At 41.4% G+C, this 23992-nt stretch overlaps 1 long non-coding RNA gene across 2 annotated transcripts; it reads left to right on the forward strand.

The window, feature by feature from the left end:
* Positions 1 to 12838: 12838 nt before the first annotated feature.
* On the forward strand, positions 12839 to 22156 carry LOC143485712 (uncharacterized). 2 transcript variants are annotated; one of them, XR_013122999.1, is made up of 5 exons: positions 12839 to 12861; positions 14101 to 14390; positions 14535 to 14625; positions 14821 to 14969; positions 20338 to 22156. It is a non-coding gene; the product is annotated as an uncharacterized LOC143485712 (long non-coding RNA). The 2 variants fall into 2 exon arrangements; XR_013123000.1 differs by lacking the exon at positions 20338 to 22156 and adding an exon at positions 15745 to 15907.
* The last annotated feature ends 1836 nt before the right edge of the window (positions 22157 to 23992 follow it).

Raw genomic sequence — 23992 nt, forward strand, 5'->3', positions numbered from 1 at the left:
ACATCAGTGCTGTCCAGACATCCCCACAATATGTTAACAAGGCACAATTTGAAGTGGCCTGTGCACTGCTGAAGTGTAAAGGTCAGTGGTATCAAACACTGCATGAAAGCAGTGCCATAAAGTTTTCTTTAGTCAAAACCCATATAAATCCATATTCCATCATCTGACTCAAAGGTAATGAAACTATCAATCTGTGTCCTGTACCGTAAAGCTACTGCAGAGACTCTTTACTACATGATTATTTCTAGAGAATGAGTGAAGTTGCTACAGTTTAAAACCATACTAAAATCATTGTTTCTAGGGAATTCAGATGATTACTGTGTGGTGTGCTCCTTGCTGGAATCTGATGCAGACAAGAGCATGATTGAAATGGTAATGTATAACATAAGCATACTTTGTATTATTACTAGTACTAATATGTGCCTAATGGCTTTTTTTTTGGGGTAGGTGCAGTGTGATTTCTGCAGTAGGTGGGCACATGTTGAATGTGCTGAATACAACAAAGACACTTGTCTTGTGTGCAAAAAAAAAAAAAGTTATAAAAGTTAGTGTTGTGCTTGGTTTGTATACAAGTTCTAATAAAGAAGTTATAATAAACTGCATATCCATGTTTCCATTTTCCAGACAGTGCACACAGAGTTGGTAGTGATGTAAAAAAAAATTTGGGTCTGTACTGCAAGCATATATATATATATATATATATATATATATATATATATATATATATATATATATATATATATATATATATATATATATAATCTTTATTTGTATAGCACCTTTCATACATACATGTAACTCAAAGTGCTTTACAGTATAAATAAAAGAAACATTAAAAGCATGATTTGATAAGGGAAGCATTATTTGATGTATGATATTAGTAGTGATGTAACATTTGAAGCGATTCCTCGGAGCCTGTATCGAGCAACAAGGGGCGTGCCAGATGAAGCCCCGGTTCGAGGCGTGTGTCATTACTGTAAAAATCACATGACTGATGACAAATGAGGCCTCGGATTCAGTGGGCTACGTCATCGTTTCATTTTGAGTGTCACAACCACATAAAGGGGGTTTGAGCCTTGCGGCCCTTTGTGGGTTTTGAGTTGAGTTGGTGTTGTGAGAGGTGTGCATTGATTACTTAGTTAGATTTAGTGGTTAAAGGTCCTCACATCTCCACGGCTCTCATTCTTAACACATGGACACCGCAGGGCTGTGTGCTTAGCCCACTCCTATACACCCTCTATACATGACTGCGTCGCTACCCATCACAGCAACAAGGTCATCAAGTTTGCAGATGATACCACAGTGGTCGGGCTCATCTCAGACAGGGAGGGCGAGCAGGCCTACAGGAACGAGGTGGTGCAGTTGTCACAGTGGTGCAAAATTAATAACCTGCTCCTCAACCCTCAAAAAACAAAGGACATAATCATTGACTTCAGGAAGGGAAGCCTTCTATCACAGCTCTATAGAGAGCTCTATAGAGAGTACGGACTGTGTGTGTGGTATGGCAGCTGCACAGCACAAGAAAAGAAAGCGCTCCACAGAGTCATCAGGTCAGCAGAAAATACAATTGATTGCAATCTCCCAACTCTAGACCAAATCTACACTTCTCGATGCCGCCAAAAAGCCGTAGACATTGTACAGGACTCATCACATCCTGGACACTGTCTCTTCCAACTACTGCCATCTGGCAGGAGATACAGGGCTTTTTAAACCAGGACAACCCACCTCAAAAATAGCTTTTACCCTAAAGATATCATGGCTTTAAATTCATAACACAGCTTAGTTATTTTTAGTCATGTGTAATATGTTCACTTCACAGTTGATATTTACTCTGTACTACATTGGAGCAATATATATATGTGCAATATAATCAGTATACAACCGGTGCAATATTTCACAAGTGCAATTTTGTTTATAAAACTAGTGCAATCTTCGTATTTGTGTATTTTGATTAAAATCGAAGGCAAAAAAAGTCCTTCTTTGATTAAAAGTCAAAGGCACTGCAATTTTGTTGTTTTTGAAAAAGTGGCAGTGACAAATGGCGCATTTCCACTAGGGCCTGCTTGGCGCGGTACGGTTCGATACGGGTTGATTCGCAACGGAACGGTACGGTCGCGTTGTGTTTCCATTACAATGGTGAACCACCCCAATGTGGGTGGAGTCGCTGTTGGCGCGCGGGTTGTAGTGTCGTGACATCATTTGTATGTGACCACAACACCGGTCGATGCCCCTTAACACATAGCATTATTTTATCTTATTTATCTTTATCTTCATTATTGTATGTGGTTGCTCTAATTATTGATAATAATTTGGTATTACTCAAACAGGCTGAACACACCCTGCATAAAAAGCATCAGTCATACAATCAAATGAAATCAAACTTTATTATGAAATATAGATATTTAAAGTACAACATATGTAAATAATATAGTTATAGTTAAAAAAGGTGCAAAAAGCAAATATATACGTATAGCTTTATATGAAATAAATATTTATAGTACTCCAAGCAACATTTTGTGTGCTTTTACTGGCGTCTGTCTCGCATGGTGTTCACAAGTTCGCCAAGCACCCCGAGGAAAGCCCGGTTGAAGGAAACATTTTCCGCCAACTCCGCTCGCCTCTTCAGTGGAAGGGGAATCTTGAACGTAAAAAATAACAAATATTAAACACAAGCATTCCCGTGAAAGCAACAACAATATAGCGTAACTGCACAAAATGTGTAGCACGTCATCGCTGCTCATGCTGTTTATGGCTACAGCTAACTAGCAACTAGCAAGGCTAAGAGCTAGCTATTGTACAGTAGTGACTGTGGTGGTAACATTAACTACAAACACAGCTCTAAATTCCTGCGTTTACAATAGATGCGTTCATATTACGTTCATATTACATCTTTGATGAGCCTAGTAGTAAAACTGTGAAATCATAATACACTCACCATTCTCCGTGGCCTCCAGCACCGACATTGTCCAGCACGTTTTCTCTTCCGTTACTGGCTGGCCGGTGACCGTATATGGCATCCATTTGCTGGAACCATTTCCAGTCTTTGCAGTTTGCTCCGCTGCGTCCGTTATGGTCCTTCACCGCCCGGTAATCGCTTTAAGCTTTTTTAGCTTGGACCGACCGGCAATGCTGAATGGACCGCTGGTAGCCATGAGTGGCCATTAGCGCGGAAACCACATTTCTAGTAGCCCCGTCCAGTTCGCCCTGGATTTTTTGATCACTGATTATTAACAGAAAGGTTTGTACCTCGGCATTTGACCAGGGAACAGACTTCGCTCCTTGGGTTTTAAAAATGGCTGAGGAGTCCATAGCTTAGCGGAGGAGTCGCTCTCCTGACGCAACCTGTGAAGACACTCCCTGGCCAATCAGTGTCATGCTGTTCCTCCACGTCACAGAACTGTACCGCTTCGGAAAGGTTAGAACCTCGAGCGAGCAGGTACGAAAATAGTACCCGAAAGTACCGGCTAACCGGGTCCTGGTACTAATGGAAACACTCACAAACCGTCGGGAATCGAACCGTACCGCGCCAAGCAGGCCCTAGTGGAAATGCGCCAAAAGATCTATCTTATCTTAAAGTTCTGTTATAATATAGATTAGATCACCTATTATTTATCATTATTATTATTATGATAGACTTTAGGCTAGTTGTAAGCTAGGTCACCATGGAGCCACCCAGAAAGAGGAGGACTTCTCCTGTGTGGGAACATTTCAAATTGGTTGCTCAAAACAAGGTAGATCATAGCTGTATTTAAGTTTCATCATTATGACCTTCTCCATAGCCTATATATAACCTTTCCTTGTGTTTTTTTTTTTCATAATGAAGGTAAAGTGCTTGCTGTGTCATAAGGAGCTCACTTACAGCAACAACACATCCTCCATGCTACGACATTACACAGCAATACATGAGCTGGCCCAGTCTGCTGACAGTGGTCCACTAGTCAAAGTAATAGATCATCTTTCTTGAATTATTTATATCATGTGGTTGGCCCCTATAATGTCCCCCAAACATGATGTTTTTCATATTAACATGTCTTTGTAACGCAGGAGTACAGGGATGTACACACAGCGTATAGTAATAGAGATAAGGGTGGAACCAAGTGCCGGTTAACAACACTAATGCGTTTGAGCAAAACACAAGCGCGCGGGTTAAACACGTAACAGAACACAGCTAGAATAAATGAAAGCAACGCAGGAATACTCAACGCGCAAAAGAAAAAGAAACCTAAATAGTGCGAGCACGGAATAACTAGAAAGAAAAACCAACGCGTGAAAAATAAACCAAGGATGCCAAGGGAAGTAACTGGCAGCAGGCAAAAACGCTGCAACAACACAAAACCCTTCCCAAAATAAAGATAAGACTGATAGGAAGAAATAAAGTTGGTGGAAAACTTGAGGTAGGTCAGGGAGCGACGCAGGAGAGAGAACCTCGAATAAGTAAATGGGTAGTCAGAGAGAGAAAGGTGACGAGACACCTTGTAGTGAACCGCAACCACGAGAACAGTAGAAGCAGGCTGAGGACGTGCAGATATGGCCAAACGAATCAGCAATGATCTGCTTCACCAAGCTTAAGCCCTCGGAACAGTTGAAAGGGATCACAGCTGATTACACCCAGCAAGTTAGGACTGACTCAGGTGCCTCTCCTGGTGGTAGAAGGAGCGGCATCCGAGCCAGCCCTGACAGTCTTGTTCTTCGCCTCTGCCTGCAGATAAACTTATTCCTGATGTCTCAGGGATCCCTCATGCCTGTTCTATGTTTTAGCTCCACCCAATAACTAGATCTGCTGGAACCCACTATAGTCTATTAATTTATACTTCTCTGTACTAAGACATGTCTAATCATTTTGTCTCTACCCTTACTGATGTAAACCTACTCCTGACGTCATGCTGCTAATGAGTCTCAACCTGTTTCAACTGTTATGGTGTCTCCCAAACATCCAGTGATGTCTCCTTCCTTCACACCAACTTCACTGCACTGGACAGGTGTTCCTGTGCAAATGTGTTTCAGACACACATTCACCCAGCAAACCATGACTAAGATTTCTGGAAAACTAGAATGCACATTCTTTTCTTTCTTTTTGTTGTCCTTACTTATTTTACTGTTTGCTGAATAACAATTACACTATTATGTCATGTCTGTTGTTGACCAGAAGAGGATGGGTCTCCCCTTTGAGTCTCGGTTTCTCTCAACGTTTCTTCTTCATGCTCTAGGGAGTTTTTCCTTGCCTCTATCGCCTTTGGCTTGCTCATTGGGGACTGGGACTTGGACATAAAACCACCCGTAAAGCTGCTTTGTAACACCTGTTGTAGTACTATACAAGTAACTTTTCACTCCGAAGACATTCTCCACATCGTGGGGGTCTCTGTGGACTCCTTTGCTAGCTTAGTGATTATTGTTATCATATTTTTGTGTTATCAATATGATAAAAGAGGGGACTGTAGGGGAATTTGTGATTCACTGTCTGTGACCCTCAGACAGACACTGACATTCAGTTCAGTGCTATTGTCTGTTGATGAACGAAAACTGTTCGGCAAAACAGGTTTTATTTCATCGATATTTGAGCGTAGTGATGTGAACTCAGATGATAACAATAATAATAATAATAATAATAATAATAATAATAAATCTTTATTTGTATAGCACCTTTCATACATACATGCAACTCAAACTGCTTTACAGAATAAATAAAAAGAAACATTAAAAGGAAGCAAAGATGTGATGGGCAGGGTGAGCGAAATAAAATGGAAGCGATCACGCCAAGTCTCAGGGAAAATGTATGGTTTAATAGAAAACCAAAAACCAGTGACTTGATCCAAATGAAGGATATAATGACGAGCGGTCCACTGGTACAAAGACAAGACATATATAGACAAACAAACAACCCTCAGGTGAGACGGATTGCGGGCCCCGCCCACCTGAGGGACGTACACAACAACAATAACGACAACAACTGCCGCTGTGGACGGAGGCGACCGGTAGGGGGCCGCCGTACCGTGACAAAAGATAAGAAAACAAAAATAAAATATTAAAAGAAATTAAAGATAAAAAGGAAACAAACAAAATAAAATAATGAAATAAAGTGACAAATTATAAAATAATAGACAAAATAATGTACTAAAGTAAATAAGATGGAGAGTTTCTTCATGATGATGTCATCCTGTGATGAACATGTTTATCTGTATATTTAAAAGAAAAGACCAAAATATCTGATTAGTATTTTTGTACATGTATGAAAATTATATGCTACAGACATGGTTAGGGTTGTTGATTATCTTGTTGTTAGACGTACCTGCTCTTCAAGATGATGTCTTTGATGCTTGATCTCTCCTTTGGAGGCACACATTTGTCCACCATTTTGATAATATCTTTATGGCTGGACAAAAGTGTAATGCAGCTACGAGCATAGAACCTGAGGAGACATGTTTAAAATTACTCTCATGGCTGACTCATTAATTTGCTGATGGACACATTGCTGACTCCAGGGCCATAGAGACGAAGTGAGTTGCCTTCCTCACTTCCTGAGCCGCGTCCAGAGCCAGTCGGCTGATAGCGGTCAGGAAGCTCTCCGTGAGGTCCTTCTTGCCCGTGAGCAGGCGGGAAGCCCCCAACAGCAGAGCGAGCCTCTGCAGATGCAGCGCTGTTGTTTTTCTCACAGCGCTGTTTTTGTGGCTGGAGGGTTAAAGAGAAACAGTGAGAAATTCGTCTGGAGTTTGTAACAAAGACACAAACTCTACTATCCTTGTTCTTACAAAAAAGGCTAAAGAATGTGTTCTCCTCCAAAAACATTATCCTCGTAGATGTGGGCCTGCATGGCCTTTACCTCATCATAGAGGCCTAGGGGGAGGTCGTCCAGCTCATCTCTGACAGCAGCACGTGGGCTCTGGATCCTGCGCACTCTCTGGGGCTCATCCAGTGGTGCGCAGTGGCTCACAGAGGAAGCATGAGAGTGGGTGGAGCTACTCTCACCGTTCCTCAGGGGCTCCAGTCGGACGTTGTTCACCCTGGCCGGCTGGTGGCGTGGAGTGCCGCAGATGCGCTTCATAATGGCCTCCTGTTGTTGTTCTTGCAGGAAGCTCCTTTCAGTCAGATCCCTGCAACGGTCTGCAAGAAACTGCTGCTGCTCACGCTCCATCCTCTCCAGACGGTGGGAGCAAGGGATTATGGGTTTGGCTCTGGGCTGTCCCGCATGTAAGCCTGAAGACATATAATGTAGCATATGTTATTAAATTAATTGAACAACATATAATGAACGTATAACAGCACTCTCTTTTGTGTGATATTGAAGTTTATATAACAGTTAGTTTGAGGTCGTGTGTTATCACGAATAACACACTCCCTCTCGTGTTCTATTGCTTAATTAAATATTAATTTTGAGACGTTACAGGGTAAAAACAATACACAAATCGTACAACAGAATTTGATCAAGTCTCATTGTACTTAACTGTGTAAAGTTACAGTTGCTGTCCCACTTAGGCTTCTAATAACCGGTTAGCTAAGCTGCTAATGGTACTGGTATTTTTATGCACGTCTGATACTGTTCTGTCCATCTGCAGAGAACTGAGTGTCTGTTCCGTAAACAGCTCGGACACTAATGATTCCTAACAGACAAGTGTTTAAAGGATCTGTCTGTCTGCAGACTGGAAGACAGGAGCGGAAGCGCTCTGGTGGTTGACCAGTTAGAACAGAGTGGATGCGCAGCCCAGTGGGAGCAGAGCAGAGCGGGTTCGAGGGGGAGAGGGCGGTGTTGAGCGGACGGAGAGTTTCACACACACGGACATGCACAGTGCAGCTCCAGTAAGGGCTAAAGTCAACTTTACAGTTTAAAGTCAACAATATTGTTTTCTTTTTCCACGTTAGACTTTGACAAAACTACTCAGAATCCGTTTTATATTCATCAATTTGGAAAGATGTAGTCACAGATAGTTATTAGTTAGACTTATCGTGCCGTTCCTGTTGTCACCGCGGGAATATTTTCGCATTTGCGAAAATATTAAATAGGATTTATCATGGACTTAAACGCGAAAATCAGCCGAGCATCGTATTTCACACCACTGTAGCTTAGGAGTATTAATGACTGCGTATGCAAAATATTTTAGATATTATTAAACGTAAATGTAATACTGCGGTAGCTGCTAGAGAAAGGCAGTCAGCATGTCAAAGAATTGCCAACAGAGTTAATGCGTGAGTGAAAATGATATTTTTATATTTAGCAGAAGGGTGCGATTATATTATTATTTTCTCCACCTTTATAATACTGTATTGAGTTTTTAAATATTTTTTTATTGAACACTTACTGATTCCAGGTCTAATCTGAGTGGTGTGAAACACACATGGCATCAGATAAAAATGAAGTATAAGAATATAGTACAAAGTGGTATGGCTGTATATAACTATATCTTATTCTTAAAATATATTCTAAAATATATTTATTTACAAGAAAAATGAAATAATGAAACATAACAGTGAATTTGACTGTAATGTATATTAAAAGGTTACAGGGTGGATGGTGGGGTGGGGTGGGTGGTGGTGCATGATTTAATGTGGAAAGCAGTGATTGCAGATGGAGTCTCTGACAACTTCACCATCTCTGTTGTCACCCACATGCATTTAAGGTTCCTCATCTGTGGGCATGTCAAAGATGGTAGGCTGTCGCTCTTCCTGGATGGTTGCAATGTTGTGTAATACCACATATGCCATTATTATGTGGCACACCCTATCAGGGGTTACTCTGAGCCCCTTCAGGCACTGGAACCTGGCCTCGAGGATTCCTAGGGTCATTTAAATTCTTTCCCTGGTTTTGCTATGGGCCTGATTGTAGCGGGACTGTGGTCCAGGTGCAGGATCTGAATAGGGAGTCATAAGGTAGGCCTATAGGACAGGCAGGGATACCCTCTGTCTCCATGAAGGAGGCCGTCATAGTGTCCTATAATCACACTAGGGTTTGCAATGATTTAACTATTACACTGCATTACACTGATTTAACTATTACACTGCACTACCTCAGGCCTACTCTATTCAGATTTGTTGTACAGTGTGGAATCATACACGGATCCTGGCCATCTGGCTTCAACATTTGTGATGAGGTGGGAAGCATCACATATGATCTTGATGGGGAGAACGGTCAGTTCAAGTCAATTCAACTTTATTATCATTATGCTGAAACAGGGTTGTACAGCACAATGAAACACATTTAGGCTAGGCCTCAGTGCAATTACATACTACAAAATATCACAGCAGCAATTACATACAACATAGTGCAGGACAACATAGTGCAAGACGGTCATGGTGCAAGCCAGGCAATAGACATTAAATAAGCCAGGTAAAAAAATGTAAAATAGATAACAGTATAAGGTATGAAATATAAAAATATAAGTACAGTATGTACAGTGTGTGTGAGGTAGGTAAATGGGACAGGGATAAAGTGCATGGTGCATGGTGCCAAAGGGCTGGTGGACTGGTCTCTGGACTGGTGGCAAATCTGAGATATAGTCAGGGGGAGTTAAGTCTATTCGGGGTTTTATAAGGCGTTCCCGACGAAGAACTCAGCGAATAAACTGAGTTTAAATATCCACATGATCTTCGAGGAAAGGACACGTCATGATGACGTGTTTGTAACTCTGGGTCAGGTCCAAGTTAACCTGCCAGCGAGCAGGTTAGCTTCAGAGCATAAGTTGCTATAGTAACTGACTCCGGTTCTCTCTAAGCTCGGTTTCTGGAACGGAAAACCTCGAGTTTCCGTGAACTCTGAGTTAACTTACCCGGGTTTTCTCGCTTAACCCGCTTCTTGGAACACCCCCAAGGATGCATCATTACATCATATGCTATATCACATTAGTATAGCTGATTGGCTGCTGAATCAGATACACAACATTCCGTATCAAAATAAGAGCGTTACATCATATTTAACACCCCCACTCGCTCTTATTCCATTGCATCCCATAGAAAACAAAATAACAGCTCCGGTGTAAAAACTGGGCCAAATCAAATGATGCGGATCAAACAGAAATTCCATACCAGATCGGTCGAGGCCCGGGTTAACGACGACCGCCACTGGTGCTGTTAGTGGAAATTGGACTACTGTTGGGACAAGGAGGAGGAGGAGAGGGGGGAAGAGGGTTCTGAAGCTGAAGGAGAGGAGGCAGAGCAGGAAGGTGGAGGTTAGAGTTGGTACGTTGAATGTGGGCTCTATGACAGGTAAAGGGAGAGAGCTAGCTGATGCGATGGACAGAAGGAAGATAGATATACTGTGTGTACAGGAGACCAAGTGGAAGAGAAGCAAGGCCAAGAACATTGGTGGTGGCTTCAAACTCTTCTATCATGGTGTAGACAGGAAGAGAAATGGAGTAGGGGTAATCCTGAAGGAGTTTAGTAAGAGTTTAGTGGAGGTAAAGCAAGTAAGTGACAGGGTGATCTGTGTAAAGTTAGAGATTGATGGAGTGATGATGAATGTCATCAGTGTTTATGCTCCTCAGGTAGGTTGTGATGTGGAGGAGAAAGAATAATTCTGGAGAGAGTTAGATGAAGTTGTTTTGCAGGTTCCTAAAGAAGAAAGAGTGGTTATTGGAGCAGATTTAAATTGACATGTTGGTGGAGGGAACAGTGTTAATGAGGTGGTGTTGGGTAGATGGTGTTTAAGAAAGGAATACGGAAGGACAAATGTTGGTAGATTTTGCTAAAAGGATGGCTGTAGTTAACACTTACTTTAAGAAAAAAGAAGAGCACTGGGTAACATAAGAGTTGGGGAAGATGCACACAGGTCGACTATATCCTCTGTAGGAGACGAAACCTGAAAGAGGTTAGTGATTGCAAGGTGTTACCCGGGGAGAGCGTAGCTAAACAGCATAGGATGGTGATATGTAGGATGATGTTGGAGGTGAAGAAGAGGAAGAGAGTGAGAGCGGAACCTAAGATCAGGTGGAGGAAGTTAAAGGATGAGGACTGTGGTGTAAAATTCAGGGATGAGGTGAGGCAGGTACTGGGTAATGGTGGTGGTGTTCTGGATACCTGGGATGAGACTTCAAATGCAGTGAGGGAGTCGTGGTGGTGGAATGAGGAAGTTCAGGAAAGTTTGAGAGGAAAGTGGTTGGCTAAAAAGAATTGGGATTTTCAGTGAGATGAAGAAAGTAGACAGAGGTACAAGGAGATGTGTCGTAAGGCAAAGAGAGCAGTGGCAGAAGCTAAAGAGAAGGCATATAGCAAGCTGTCTGAGAAGTTGGACACTAAGGAAGGGGAAAAGGATCTGTACAGATTGGCCAGACAGAGGAAACGTGATGGGCAGGATGTGCAGCAGGTTAGGATGATAAAGGATAAAGATGGAAATGTGTTGTCAGCAGTGGAGTTCTTGACTGGGTTATTTAACAGAATCTTGGAAGGTCAAAAGATGCCTGAGGAGTGGAGACGAAGCATAATGGTGCTGATTTTTAAGAATAAGGGTGACGTTCAGAGCTGTAGTAATTACAGGGGAATAAAGTTGATCAGTCACAGCCTGAAAATCTGGGAAAGAGTAGTGGAAAGGCTTAGAGGAGGGGTAGAGACCTGTGAGCAGCAGTATGGTTTCATGCCAGCTAAGTGCACCACAGATTTGAGAGTGTTAATGGAGAAGTATAGGGAAGGACAGAAGGAGTTACACTGTGTGTTTGTTGACTTAGAGAAAGCTTATGATAGAGTACCGAGACAGGAGCTGTGGTATTGTATGAGGAAGTCAGGAGTAGCAGAAAAGTACGTGAGGGTGGTGCAGGATATGTATGGGAACAGTGTGACAGCAGTGAGATGTGCGGTAGGAATGACAGACGTTTAAAGTGGGGGTAGGACTACATCAGGGATCAGCCCTGAGTCTCTTCCTGTTCACAATTGTCATGGACAGACTGACGGACGAGGTTAGGCAGGAGTCCCCTTAGACTATGATGTTTGCTAATGACATTGTGATCTGTAGTGAGAGTAGGGAGCAGATGACAGTAACAGTGTCATGGCATTTCACATTTTAGGTTAAGGTCACTCATGGTGTTTCTCTTTCAGATGACCTGGACGTGTTAGTCGGCAAATACCTGTCTCTCCTCATATAAAAACACAATATTTCTCATGTTAACGTGTCTTATTCTTTGCCTCTGGCTGCACATTATTGGGGAAAACAGCAACATCTGTGTGTGTCAGAATGTCTTTCCCATCTTTAAAAATAAAATATATATATATTACATTTCCCCTTATCAATATAAAGGCATTTTTTATAAAGGCAAGTTTTATAAAGGCAAGTTTTTATAATTAAGAAAAGGCATACCGCCATCTAATTGCATTGTGCAAGACATAGTCTTTGCACATATATAAAAACCTATTTTTGCTGCCACGTAAAATATAAATAAATCAGTTTGTTTTGATTATGAAATGAATTTCTATGTGATTGTTTCGAGATACCCTCATTATTTAAGTTATCAAAGGTAACTTTATTCATCTTTTAGTAGTATAATAAATAATATAATGTGAAAATAAATGATGTGTAACGGTGGTGAACCCGAGGGGGAAGAAGGATCCATAAACAGGCGTATAAAACTTTGGTTTTAATATAGAAAAAACAATGAACAGTTGTCCCAAAAGCGACAACCCCGTAGGGAAGGCATGCAGCAGCACAAGAGGGCGAGGCAAAAAGGCAGAGTCAAAAAACCTTAGGTAGGGTGTGGTGAATGGTAAATTGGAGTCAGGTATGCTGGTCAATATTCTGGCGATGGCGACCTCTGGCGGTCACGGGCGTGATTGCCATTCCTGACATGATGGTACCAGGCAACATCAACAGCCTCTACGCACGCCCCTCCCCTTTGGAGCTGGCCTTGTTCTGGAATTTTCCACAGAACAGAGGAGCGCTTGCCGTCACAGGTAGGTAACGGTTATTTAGGCTAGCTTTTTCAGTAATTTCAAGTTAGAAAGAATAATTAATATTGTTTCTTTAGCCTTAGTTTGCCAGTGTCAAAAATCGGATGTTAAACATTAGTTTGCAAGCTAACGTTTGAATAGCCTCATTTTAGCTATGAGATAGCTAGGTTAGCTAGCTAGCTATAAATGTCATTCCTTATCTGCTTTAGAGACGAGGGTAACTAGCTGTAGGCTATAGCTTGCTGGGTACATAACTCTTGTGTTCACCATATAATAGTTTTAGAAAGTAGTCACAAATAACCATCTGTAAAATCTGCCGATCATGTATTTTAGTTTGAAAATCGTCCGATATCGATCATCTTTGATCGATCTTTCCATCTCTAATTATTATCACTGGTTTGTAGTTATCTAGTGTCTCATTTGCAGTGTAAATAACTAAAATAGAATTTACAGGTGCATCTCAATAAATTGGAATATCATCAAAAAGTTATACGGTTTTTATACCGTATAACTCAGCAGTGCCACAAGCTGATTGCTTCTATGCCATTGATGTTGTAACTCGTGTAAAATGAGCCCCGACCACTTACTGAGTGTATTTACTGTACATGATTTTCAGTAGGCCAACATTTCTGTATTTAAAATCCTTTTTTAAAAATTATGTAATCTGGGTGTGGTACGTTTGGATAAAGGCATGGCACTTTGGCGAGGCCTTGGACACCAAGTGGACAATACTGTGGAGCTCTTCAGTACTTGTACTGTGCTCCATGTACATGCTCAATATTATTTATTTTGTCAAACAACACCCTGTTCAATCAGGAAAAAAACAGCATGACAGATTTTACATCACAAGTGTAACAGTTTTTTTTTTTTTTTTTTTTTTTTTACTTTTTACTTTTTTTCTGTATTAGAGAAAATTATGGAAATATAAGCCTGGATGTGTTGGCCCAACTGTCTACTTCAGTTTGAATCCTGAACTATCAGGATAACTAATGTTAAAGTGTATTAGTACAAATTGTTCAAAATGGCTATTGCACAAAGGAGGTTTAAATAAAGTTTACTAAAAGAAAGAACAGATTGAGTAAAAAAATTAAATAAAGTTTACTAAAAGAAAAGATTGAGTAAAAAATAAATTAGGTAAAGTTTACTAAAAGAATGGATTGATTGAAGTTCAGTTTTGAAAGCGAGTTGAAGTTACTTAAATAAAGTTTTTTAAAGGTAAATTTTACTCATAATTTTTTTCAGTATACAGGTGAAAACGATGACAAAAAACGGAGAACTAAATGAGGGCTGTACAGGGGCGGACTGGCATACATTACTACCGGGGATTTCCCCTGTAGGCCGATGGGTTGGTGGGCCGCCGGGCTGCCACCGGCCGCCAGTGGTTTAACTCAGCCCATGGAGGAGACATTGCACTGCGGCCCTGGCCCGTAGTCAAGCTGCTGTTTAAAGGCTGGATAATACTTTCGCGGGTGACCCGCTAAAGCACCACCAACTCTGCCCTTTATCAACGAAAGTGCCCTTTTGAAACTTCGGTAAAAATATATATATATATATTATTATCATTTTACTGAGGTCGGTTTGAAATGATCTTTTGAAAACCTGAGCGATTAAAAACAATGCCCTGAAATGAGCCACCACCTCGCACACACCCGACCTCTCTCTTCCTTTAACACCAGATCCGCTGCAGCAGCAGTTCAGTTCAGCGAGAGGAAGGAAGCGTCACAGCACGGTCACAGATAGGCTTCATCTCCCATCCCCACCAGTCAGGTAACATACACATCAAGTAAAATCGTACCGTTTGCCCTCTAAGCCCAACATGAAATCATTTTGTTGTGCAGTAAAATGTCTCATACAGCACCAAACTACTAAGCATTTTTAGCCAACTGGTCACCTGATAAACTAGTCGCTCTAGCCCAAATCAATGATAGATAACGTGAGGACGTTTTTTCTGTCTTGCCACAGTTGCTGTGGATTGCCTCCATCAGGAAGACCAAGGACTTCTGAGATGTTTGTGCAATGATGAGGCACTTAGGGCTGTAAATCAACATCTGAGAGATCTGTTTCCTGAAGAACAAAGGGTAGATGTGTGCTGTCCTTCCACCTGTATTGAGGTTCGTAAAATCCAACCCAGGGTCGAAGAGTTATTCACGCAGTTCAGTGACTCAACATCATGGACCCATTTGACACAAAAGAAGGAGGCACAATAGAATAACACCTACTGGTAGAGAGCGATCATATTGATGGTCACACTGACCTTTTCATCATCATTTTCTTGCCCTGATCCTGATTGGGAAGTAATTGAACCTCCCTCTTTGAAGTCTTTATTCATTAAAATAGGCATGGCCATACAATGTTCCTGAGGTACTGTCCCTGTTCTCACACTTGTACTGAGGTTTGTAATTTAGCGTTTAAGCATAATCTGGTCGCCAAATAATTCCACATTCAGTCACTCAACATTACAAACTCAAACAGCAGTTCAACCACATGACTAATGTGAGAGACTATGTTGAAAAATAAATATATGTCTCTGGGTTGCACATTTCATGAGTTACATTTAAACATCTGCCTATTTTAATGTTCAAAAGCTTGTGGTAGAAAAAAAATATCTGTGACAGACTTTGTAAAATTCATCTTAGTGATATAAAAATAGCCATTCACTGTCAGGACGGGCTTGGATGCTGTTCCCCCAGCCGCCACTAGGGGCACCCGAGTCAGTCCCAAACTCAATTAGCGCAATCAGCACTGATTCGTCTTGGCTGTTTTTTGGCTTCTTAAGGAAGCTTGTGGAGATGAATCACTGCTGAATCTTTTTGGTTATGTCATTGCACTTTCAGCCTCTCTCTGCTCTCTATAGTGTCTCGTCACCTTTATCTCTCTCTCTCGCAGAGGTGGGACCAAGTAATTGTTTTGCAAGTCTCAAGTAAGTCCAAGTCTTTATCCTCAAGTCTCAAGCAAAGACAGTAAAGTCAAGTCAAGTCTCGAGTCAAGATAGGCAACAGTCAAGTCCCAAGTCTGAAACTTGGAATTTCAAGTCCTTTCGAGTCTTTTTTTTTTTTTTACCAATGTTGCAGGTATATTTTAAATGTAAATAATAGACATGTTATTTTTTAAATCTGTATTGTCCTCAAATCTTGATAAAACATGTGCAACTGAAAACATGAAGTATAAAAAAAAAAATTACACCTCTTTATTGCACATTACAATTTGTTAAACTTCGCTGCAAAAATATTCATACTTTAAACTACAATTTTCCAGAAATAAATATTCTGTGAAAAAGTCATAAGTAGAACTCCATGTTCAAATAAAGTGCTGATATTTTCACAGTACAATACAAAGAACCATAACAGCATTTTTCCCTCTCTTCTCTTATCTGGTTTCTTGGAGAACATGTGTGAGTGACACAAGACAAACAAATATAAGAACTGAACAATTAACAGGAATCTGCAACTTTAGACATTTCAGTAAACTATTCTGCATTGCATTTGCAAAAGACCAAACTGGCCAAAAGTCTGTATGTCATTTGTGCACGATGAGGCCGTAGAATGATGCCCCCATAGCTGAAAACTCGCTCCACTTTTGTCAATATATATTTTTCTCGACGTAGATGTCTTCAAATACACAATCCATGCTGAGATAGAACTGGATATGATGGTGACAGAGAGAGGCTCTCTTCCCCGACTTCAGTTACAGAACCCAGGGTTGCCAACCCTCACGCATTGAGCGTGAGACACACGCATTTTTTCACATGCTCTCACGCCACACATCCGATTTCTCATGCCGGGAAAAAAATCTAGTTTATTTACCTCTGATCCATATCTATGATTTAATGAGTTACTAGTTCGCTCTGGCACCAACCACTGGCGATCGATCGATCGCAATATAATACTTAATTTGTGTCCATTTTACACCCCGCCCGGTAACAATTTATGTTCGCCAACCCCCCATTTGATTGGTTGTGCTGCAGCTCATACACACACACACGTACAGAGTGTGGAAAAGCAGAGGACCGGTCTGCGTCAGAAGGACGGAAATGAAATTAATGGGGCGCACTTTATAAATATTAATATGCGTTTTAAAATTTAGATTTGGGGTAAAAAAAAATCAAGTCTTTGCAAGTAAACAGATTCAAGTCCAATTCAAGTCCCAAGTTTTTGGTGTAAAAGTCCAAGTCAAGTCTAAGTCTCTGAATATTTTTTCAAGTCAAGTCAAAAGTCTTAATATTAATGACTCGAGTCCAAGTCATGTGACTCGAGTCCCCACCTCTGCTCTCTCGTACCTGTCACTTATTCGAGTCCCTATCTCCTGCGCTGCTTCCTAGCCAATCTCAAGTTTTCCTCCATCTATTTCTCTTCCTATCCTTTTGCCTTTATTTTGTGAAGGTTTTATTTTTGTTGTGTGTTTAGTCCGCTGCCAATTACTTCCCCTGGATTTTTGTAAATGGCATTGGAAGGACTAATCAGAACTGATTATATTTGTCTCATATAGAACTACCAGGACATATTTAGCTAATATTTTTAAAGGTTACACTTATGCAAAGTAGCTTCTGCTGCTATTAAATATATCAATTTGATATTTCTCTACAATTTCGTCCAGTGTAAACTTCATAAATACTTAGTTATTTACTCATCCATCTATGTGTTACCAGGCAGGAAGAGCCATCTCAATGGAGAAGGTTCTGTAGAAGATTCCTGATTGGCTAGTACAGCCACATCATTATGAATATTTTAACTGCTGATTATAGAGCTAAGGACCATCCTCCCTCCTGCTGAAATGACACCATTTGAACACCTCATATAAACACCAGCTAATAGGATTAGCCGGCATATTAGAACCAATGGGTCTGGCTGAAATACAGACACATCATGGTACTTGCAGATGCCTAATGCAGGATGAAATATGACACTTTTGAGGAGCTCCAGCTTCTGTGCACAATGGTCAATAGTAAACTGTAATCCCTTCATAGCTGAGTCTGTGCTATTGTCTATTGAAGAGAAAGAGAACTGTTTTATTTGATAAATATGTGAGCATAGTGATGTGAACTGTGATGAGTACATTTTTATCTGTTTATTTCAAAGAGACCAAAAAATCTGATTAGTATTTTTATACATGTATGAAAATTATATGCTACAGACATGGTTACGGTTGTTGATTATCTTGTTGTTAGAAGTACCTGCCCTTCATGATGATGTCTTTGATGCTTGATCTCTCCTTTGGAGGCACACATTTGTCCACCATTTTGATGATGGCTTTATGGCTGGCCAAAAGTGTAAGGCAGCTATGAGCATAGAACCCGAAGAGACAGCCAATCGGCTGATAGTAGTCAGGAAGCGCTCTGTGAGGTCCTTCTTGCCCGCAAGCAGGCAGGAAGCCCCCAACAGCTGAGCGAGCTTCTCCAGATGCAGTGCTGCTGTTTTTCTCACAGTTTGGAGTTTGTAAGTACACAAATTCTGCCATTCTCGTTGTTACAACAAAGGCTAAAGAATGTGTTCTCTTCCAAAAACATTATTACCACAAATCACTCCAGACTCCAGACAGAGCATGTATGACCCTCCTAGTCGAGTAGCTCTGCACCATGGCATCGAGCGCAAGGTCCATGTCCTCCTTGATGAAGATGCTGCTCTCACCTACCTTGTGCAGCAGCACGCGGGCGGCTGCCTCCGCCTCGGGGTCCATGGCCCTGCGCAGGTGGGCGAACAGGTGTGCCAGTGTGGTTATGGCGGCACACGAAACCATGGATCGCAGGTTCTTCACCTGAGACAGTGGACACAGAGGAGAGAGAGAGAGAGAGAGAGAGAGAGAGAGAGAGAGAGAGAGAGAGAGAGAGAGATAAAAAGGGAACAGTGAGTTTCAAGGTCAGGCCTTCACTGTCAAGGGTGGTCCCAGGCCCGCTCCACCTGCAGCCACAGGGGGGAGCCCATGAGCCAGCTCCCGATAGCCAGATCGCAATCAGCAGCGATGAGCTGCCGCTGTCTGTTACCATATTTAGGAAAGTCAGTTGCAGTTAGTCACTGCTGAGTTGTTTGTAGCCGTTGCTATGAGCGTACAGCCAGTCTCTCGTTGGTAACGTATTGCGATCTGGTGTTTCGCCACCACGTTTCTCTTCTTTCGAGTGTTCTCACTCCTGCGCCACTCTCACTGGCCTTCCTCAAGTTTTCCTTTACTGTATTTTCCCTGTCAGGTTTTGGTTATTTTGGGAAGGGTTTTGTGTTCCTTACCTCTCGAGTCAGAGATTCACCTACTTCCCCTGGCGTCCTTAGTTTGTTTTTTGGAATCGCATTGTTTTCCGAAGGTCTTTTTTTCTCAATCTCGCGATTGAGACCCGCTGCGTTACATTCACACCTCTCTTACGACAAGAAGAAATTCCAGTCTTCACTGTCTGCTCAGTGTGGAGCAGACTGTTCAAGATCTAACAGCCTACCAGTCCACATCCTTCAAGAGCTGAAATGCCTGACTGAGGGCCAGTTCATGTCTGGCCAGATGCTGATCTCTAACCTAGTTCAGAGACTCTGCCACCTCTCCTTCACCCTGGCTAACTGCTGCAGCCCTAGTGGCGTCCCTTCTCTCAGCCGGCTTGATGGATCCAATCGCTGCACCCGAGCTGAACTGAGCCTTCTTTGGGCCCGTCTCACCACCGGCTGGTGGAGTTTTGGCTCCCGACCTGAGTTAACCTGGGTTCCAATGTGAGGCAGCTTGCTAGCTACAGACTTGACAGAGTCTCTTGCCAAAGAGCCAGTTCTGTTCTTGCTGCTCACTGAATTCATCAACACAGAATTTGCATACCGTTAATTAACTTTCTATTGATTGTTAACATTTTTGAATGGCCTGAATCTGTAGTTAGGTTTTTTAAAAATATAAATACAGTGTTTTAATTCATTACAGAAAACATCTATATGTGAGATAAATGGGGAGCTGAGTGTGGCCCCTGTGTTGACCATTGCTGCTCTAAGTGCTTTAAGTCAATATTTTCCAGGAAAGGAACTCACCTGGCACCTCACAGGACTTGTCCACGGACTTGGCCGTCCTGTACAGATTCCGAGGCCTCAGAATTCTGCTAGGCCTGGTCACCGCCGGTGGGGGCACGGGTGTCCGCAGAGCAGAAAGTGCCCGGAGCTCATCGGGCGTGCACATGTCCACAGGGGAACACGAGTCCATGGGGCTGGCGTTCCATGCTGCTTTCTCCGCCTCCCCGCAGATGTGGGCCTGCATGGCCTTTACCTCATCATTGAGTCCTAGGGGGAGGTCGTCCAGCTCATCTCTGACAGCAGCGCGTGGGCTCTGGATCCTGCGCACTCTCAGGGGCTCATCCAGTGGTGCGCAGTGGCTCACAGAGGAAGCATCAGAGTGGGTGGAGCTACTCTCACAGTTCCTCAGGGGCTCCAGTTGGACGTTGTTGTTCACCCTGTCGTTGCCCCTGGTCGGCTGGTGGCGTGGAGTGCCGCAGATGCGCTTTCTAATGGCCTCCTGTTGTTGTTCTTGCAGGAAGCTCCTTTCAGTCAGATCCCTGCAACGGTCTGCAAGCAACTGCTGCTGCTCACGCTCCATCCTCTCCAGCCGGTGGGAGCAAGGGATTATGGGTTTGGCTCTGGGCTGTCCCGCATGTAAGCCTGAAGACAAATAATGTAGCATATGTAATTAATATGTACAGCTTGGTGTAAAACGACTTTTAGTTTGTCGACGTTATTGCCATATTCTAATCTGGCCTTTCCCATTGTATGTATATGCACGGAATGTCCGAGTTGGTACTAAAGCCCTATCCGGACGGGATTAGTTTTTCAGGGGGACGTCTGTGAAAAATATTTCACCCTTGTACTCAGTGATAAAACTCTTGCATCCGGACAGCAATTGAAAAAACAGGAGGACCCGTGAGTTTTTGGCTTTCTCGGTCACATGATATCGCCTTGTCACGTGATAGCATGTTTAATAATGTCACACTGCCAACTCTGATGATTCCTTTTTAACTTTTAACTTTACTACTGTTCAGTTCAGCATTTAAGATCTCCGTTTAAGTTAAGCTATTTTGTTAAACCAATACAGAAAACACATTATAAAAAATCGCTAATGAATGTAAATAGCTAAATAAATCCGTTAAATAAAATAAAATAAATCCATTAAAAAATCCAGTAAATCCATTTTCGCTCGCCGCTGTCTTTACGTGGATCTCCGTGAAAACGCGCGCCCAACGTGTAACTACGGTGCGTGGCAGTGGACATATAGCTGTTTTATTAAACGCGAGGTGATGTCTGCATGTATAAACTCAGACATGTGGATCCGGACGGGACTAAAATTACCAGACGACCACGGAGTACAGCGAAAAACAGTAGGTAATTCCGCCTGTAATTTTCTCTGAGGACGTCTGAGAAAAACACGGACATGCTCGTTCCGGACGGGATTAAAATCACAGAGGACCCCCCGTAAAAGAGAAAATTACCCCAGGACCCCCTGAGAAACTAATCCCGTCCGGATAGGGCTTAAGTTGCTAAAAAAACGTTTTTTAAAATGGGAAATGTGCTTTTCTGTGATTCTGTCTGTGTTCTTTGTATCATGGAAACAGATACATGATACATGATACAAACAGATACTAATCAACTACATAAATACCAGTTCCCCAAGCGAATCCCCTCCTTTAACATTGCAGCGCGCTCCTGTAGTGTGTCATACCCCTCAAGCAATTTTCGATAATCCATTTTCCAAGGTCACGCTTATCTAATGCGTGTCGTAATTCAACAAATAATTGTTTGTTTGAAAAAGGAAATGTTATCAAACAATTTTTTTTTTTTGCAAATTAAATAAATGTAACGTGTGTTACTCATGTTTGTTTCAAGGCCATTCATACATTCTGCTACCTTTTATAAAATGCTGTGGAAACAATATGATTGGAATATTTCGATGTATATAATTACCAAAAATTCTTTTCTAAGAATGTGGTCTTTTAGGTGTTTTTCATGAATAAGAGCAGTTCTGAGATTTTGTCTTCTTTGCCAAATGGATTGAAATTTGTCATGATTGTGTCATCTAAAAATGTCAATGGCCCTTTAAGGAGTGCATCAAGAAAATGTTGTGTAATGTCTCTTTTGTAATGAATGTTGTGAAATGTCAGTATTTTTCTGTAAAACAAATGTTACCTTAGACAGAAAATGTATTGAATGCAAGTAAAAGTCTTATCTGCCCCAAATTATATGATTATTCAAATTTTTATTTGTTGAGATTATTGTATTTCTGTGCTCATTTCATGAAGAAGCAGTTATATTTCAGTACAGTGTGAATTTGACTTGATAAGAGATAAGTGGAGTTGAACCAATAAATGAGCTGATATGCATTTATTCCATATTGAGTTCAGATCATTTATATTATAATTTATAACTACAATATTATTTATATCCAATGCTACCAATAATTAACCAATTTCAGGGCCCTGAAGACAGGGGGCACTCAGGTTGTGCTCTAGTATATTTCCACTACATGTGAAACATGTTTACACCACATGTGAAACAAGTTTGGAAGATGTCAGACTGGAAGCGTGTTTAGCTGCACCCAATATGACAACAGTGGTGGTTCTGGTAGACACCTCTCCCTGTGTGAATGTCTGGCTTTGTGGCCAGCACAGGAATGTCTTTGAATGTGTTTGTTTCGAGATTAATGTGGGAGGAATGAATTGCAAATCTGCTGAACATCTGCCTGCTGAGGTAATCTAAATGATATGTAACTGTAGTACCTAGTGTTACTGTTATTGAGGCACACCTCTATCTGTGTACACCTTGCCCAAATATTCAAAGTGAGGTATTTTTTATTTATATCCACCTACCCATTTAAATCAGTGCATTTCTTCAGTCAGCCTGATTGAACAAACTATCTCCACAATCTCTCATCTGTGGTAAAGGGCATGACTCTTAGTCCTCTGTCTTCCCCTGCAGGTTGTTGGCTGAACAGCAACTTTGTTGACTTGGCTTCATAAATTCTGGAGAGGTTTTCCAGCTGGAACAACTCTCAGCAAGACCATCTTAGATGTACACTGTAACAAGCTGTACTGGTCATCTCCCTCTTCATTAGCTATGCATACCTTACACCTGCATACACTACGTTTATAGACTTCCAGGTTTACCTCTAGAGTCTAGAGTAGACTGTAAGCTTACTGTAAGCTTATCATTGTGTCCCCTGTACACTTCTGCTCTGCAGTATACCAGATATTATTTGGATTGTGAAAGTTCTTGATAATAATATTATCTTGCATCAAACCAAATTTGCACAACAGCAGTTGACGACCTGTAATTTTCCAGAGTATTTTATGCATGTACAGTACACTGTAAAAAAAAAAAATCCTAATTTTATGGAAAATAACTAAATATTTCAATGTAGTTTAACATTTTTTTCCAATTGTATACAAAACTTACATTATTTGTAATTTGACAAAATATCTTTTATTTTAAGTATTATTGTCACGTTGAGGACACCGGCCCCTCCCTTCTGGGCGTGTGTCAATGTTGTCCAAGTGCTTTGTCTACGTCAGTGGAATTCCGTGGTGATGGCTATGTCGTGTGAATAATGTGTCTCACCTGTGAATCGTCTCGTAATCACGTGGGGCTAACGTGGTTTGTCTATTTAATGTGCGCTCGCGCAGTGTCCTGTGCTCGTCTTTGTCTATGTCTGCACGTTGTGCTGAATGTGTTAGTGTTTATCGTGCGCTATTGCGCAATACACGTCTTTATTAAACGTGACGTTTGCTGCCATCGAGGGATTCTGTGTCTCGTCTTTCGCGCTGCACCCACCGTCACAATTATGATAATTACAAGTTACACGCTTTTCTCTTTTTTTAACAGAAAAAATACAGTATTATTTATACTGTATTTTTCTGCTTTCTTAAATTACATACAGATTCATGTACAATTACAGCAATTATCTGCAATTAAATATTTGGTTGATTATATGAAGGTTTATGTCTGTAAGAACAAAAAAGTTTTTTTCTCTGTTATTTTAATCAAAATCTTATTAACTTATATTAACTAATGTCTTTTGACTATGTGTTTAGTTGTTTGGCACTGCTGGTTTAAACGTGATTTTCAATGTCAGAAATGAATGGGGTTTTCATAATATTAGCTTACATGTAGCAATACTCGTATTTTGATTGTTAGGTGTCCTC

Source organism: Brachyhypopomus gauderio, unplaced genomic scaffold (genome assembly GCF_052324685.1).
Source record: "Brachyhypopomus gauderio isolate BG-103 unplaced genomic scaffold, BGAUD_0.2 sc37, whole genome shotgun sequence".
Taxonomy (NCBI): Eukaryota; Metazoa; Chordata; class Actinopteri; order Gymnotiformes; family Hypopomidae; genus Brachyhypopomus; species Brachyhypopomus gauderio.